This window comes from Phalaenopsis equestris, unplaced genomic scaffold (genome assembly GCF_001263595.1).
Source record: "Phalaenopsis equestris unplaced genomic scaffold, ASM126359v1 Scaffold000002, whole genome shotgun sequence".
In the NCBI taxonomy this organism is placed as follows: Eukaryota; Viridiplantae; Streptophyta; class Magnoliopsida; order Asparagales; family Orchidaceae; genus Phalaenopsis; species Phalaenopsis equestris.
The window spans coordinates 50,757,877-50,761,900 of NW_018164444.1; positions in this window are offsets into that span (position 1 = coordinate 50,757,877).

Below are 4,024 nucleotides of genomic sequence, written 5' to 3' on the forward strand. Positions count from 1 at the left end.
TTCTTCACAAAGTCATCCATAAATAAAAAATAATAATAATAAAATTAAAAAATAGATCTAGAGGCAATAGCCGAACAATAACCTCCGCCTTCTCCTTTAAAATATCGAGCAACCAAGTAAAAAGATAACACCTCGATAGCCAAACAAGCAATCAAGCAAGAATATTGAGCAACCAAGCAAGAAAATTGATCAATCGACTATCCAGGAGAAATAGAAGTAGATATTAGAAGACAAACACAAACGGCAAACCCTAAGCTCTCGCGGCCGAAATCCTTTCGCGATTTTGAGAGAAGGAGATGACTCAGAAGAGGGAGAGGCAGCCGAGCTCGAGAACTTTTGAGAGGGGAAGGGGCTTAGGGCCGAGCCCCTATTGATGACTACTTTCGCCCTTGCGATCGCCTAGCGACTCCCACTGCTGAAAACTATCTCGTATCTATATATGGAAGATGGATTTCATTTTTTAAAATTAAAATATTAATGCTTTCATATGAAAAAAATCTATGTTATATAATCATAAATTGATATATATTTATAATATAAAATTAAGGTGTTACTTATATAAATATATAGCATATACGCAAAAATTATATTTGAGGAGTTAGATAAAGTTAATACATAAGAATTGAGTGAGATGTTTCTGAATCTTTTTTTATTCCCTCTTAAGGACGGTTTGCATATGTACCACATCATTCCTATGTATTTACATATTTTATAGCTAAACTCTAACTTTTACATATATGTCATCTTATACATATCTATCAAAATATATATTTTACATGTGATAGAAAAGATTTATGAGGTATTAATATAAAAAACAATATTTAGGTGTTACATATGTAAATATGTAAGAATTTGGTTACAACACATCATTTTTTTTTTCCTTTATAAGTGTTTCATGTAAAAATTTTAATGATTTTCTAAATTTATATTATTTATTTAAGTTATGCAAAATTAATATATTAAATTTATTTTCTATTTTTTATTCAAATATTTTATTTATCTAATAAAATTTGATAATTACATAACTAAAAAAATTATTATCAAAATATATTGAAAAAATAAATAAAATAGGTTACACAGTAATTTTATTATCTTAATATAATATGCTATTAATCAAAATTTGTATTTACACCAACCTTAAAAAAGATTTTTACATATTTATCTAATCTATAAATTATCTAAACAAAATTTACTTGACAATATAATAGCTAACCTAATTTTTCTCAAATAATAATAATATTATTAATTACACTTTTCCGCCCAATTGTAAAGTCCAAGAAGCTCTGCACTGCTCACTTATTTGTGAGTATCCAGGAAGCTCATTACATCAATCAATTAATTTCTTGGAAGTAACATTTCACTTCTCCGTCGACACCCTCAGCATTCGCCGGAGAAGAGATGTCCTCCACCGAGCATTTTTTTCGGCGTCTGTTATGTTCATTCGTATCGGTACTTCTGTCGTCATTGCTCCACCACCGTAGTAATTGATCCATTAACCATAGTCATTTTTTTTTGCTTTATTTGCCGAGGAAATTTGATCCAACAGTATGACACTTTCAGTTTTTCTTCTGTTAAATAACCCTCATCTCCTCAATCTGCAAGCCCCAATTTTCATCTCTAATCTCCCCCATAAACACACCGTTATTACCCGATACACGACATTTGAATGTCTGAATCTCAATGATAATAACTTACACATTATATCGTTGCTTGATTTTTTCAATTGTCCGTATCCCAACATTGCACCCATTGTCACCCCCTTGCCTGCAAGCAATTCTGCCATTACTTTTCAGTTACTCAAAAACTAAAGATTATTACACCAATAAAGATGTGATCATCCATTACACCGCCCCCTACACTTAAACATACATATAATTGATGATCACATCAAATTATACGAGTCTCAATTCGCCCCTCATGTTGCGCCTCCGTCTTTCATTACCGTGCTGTCAGATCTCAATGTTGCGGATGATTTTCTTTTTTCAGGCAATGCAGATTTCTTTTTATGCATGAAAGATTTCAAGATTGGGGAAGTGTGATGCAGTTGTCTTGTAAACACGTACATTATAAAAAATGCATTGCACGGTGATTATAAATACGCAACTCGAATCCAAATTATCAGGAGAACGGTACCAGTAATCCGCAGCCAGTGGTTTTTATTACTATTACAGGTGAAGAAATGACAGATGACGAAAGTCGGATTCCATGGTGAGAATATTTAAAATTGTGTTGAAATGGTTTGTCGACTTAGAAGTTGAGTTGCAGGATAGTGGAGGTGGGAATGAGGCTTTAGAACAATTAACATAATTAAGGTTGTTCAGAGATTTAGTGACCATGTCTGAGGCTCTTTCAAATATGATTTTATTTTATTTTCTATACTCGCATTAGAAATTTTATTTCTTTTATTTTTTGTCTATTTTTTAATAGAATTATGATTTTTAATCACAATTCTCGATCTCTTATAGTTTTGTCACACTCTCTAGTTAGGAGGGGCTTAACCTCCACCTTTGGAGAAATCCAGATCCTTATAATATGACACCTAAGTCAACAACAATAAACGAAGCAGAAATTTTATTTTCTCATAATATATCAATTTTGTAAATATTTTCATTAATTAACTTAACAAATTAAAATTGACCATCAGCTCTTGGTTTAATTTTTATATATGAACTTGTAAGAAATTCTTTTTTTTTCAGCCCGATCTATATCAGGTCATTTTCTTGAAAATCATAACTTTCATGGGTTTGTTGGTCTGTTTCAGATAATTAGTGTTCTACTTAACAATTTCCTTCCTCACCTGCTCAAATATTGAAACTCCGGCATCCTTGCTAAGTACAACAGTGGTCGGTATGGGGACTAAATTCAAAAAAGCAAATGAATTTCGCCCGTACAAAATCTCAAATGGACTATGACATATGGACTAAAAAATAAAATGATTATAGGTAAACTCCACCCGAGAAAAAGCTGAAAAAGAAATGATTTCTTACCAGTTCATATGAAAAACTTAAATAGTCAATTTTAATTTGTTAAGTTGGTTAATGACAATACTTACAATATTGATCTATTATGAGATAATAAAAATTCAGCTACATTTAATGCTACTGACTTAGTAGTCATATTATAAGGACCTTGATTTCTCTAGAGGTGAGAGTTAAACTCGTTCTAACTAAAGAGTGTGACGCAATCATAAGGGATCATAAATTTAAGTTTAAAAATCTTAATTCTATTAAGAAAATAAACAAAATTTAAAAGAATAAATCTTTAACGTGTGTAAAGAAAAGAAAATAAAATTACCTTTGAAAAAGCCACAGATATGGTCACTGAATCTCTGGACAACACTAACACTATTCCTTATCCTGGAGTCTCATTCCCACATCCACCATTTCACTTCAGCTTAATCTCTAAATTGACTAATCATTGCAGCATAATATTAAATTTTCTCACCATGAAATTTGACTTTCCGTCACCTGTCATTTTTTCATCAGTAACAATACTAAAAACCAATGGCTGTGAATTGCTGGTACAACTCTCCAGACAAATTAAACACGAGTTGCAAATTTGTAGTCATCGTGTAATGCATTCTCTATAATGTACGTGGTTTCAAGGCATATATGTTATATATTTATAAAATTAACACTTAAATTATATATTATATATTTATATCAACTTCTATTTATATAATATAGATTTTTCTATCATATTAAAGCATCAGTATTTTAATTTTTAAAAAAATGATATCCACCTTCCACATATAGATAACGGGATAATTTCAACAAGGGGAGTTGCTGGGCCGTCGAAGGGGCAAAAGTAATCTTCAACAATGACAAAACCCAAAAGTGCGAGTACTTATTTAGTTAAATTCTGAAATTCAGGGGGGTGGGGGTACGAATTGCACGCCAACCCCTACCCTCTTGACATACTGGAGGTCCGCCACTGGTGTGATGGTTGGGAATGACAACACAATTCTCATTCAAGATTGTAGAAATGACATATTACCCCCCCCCCCCCCCCCACCTACACCAAT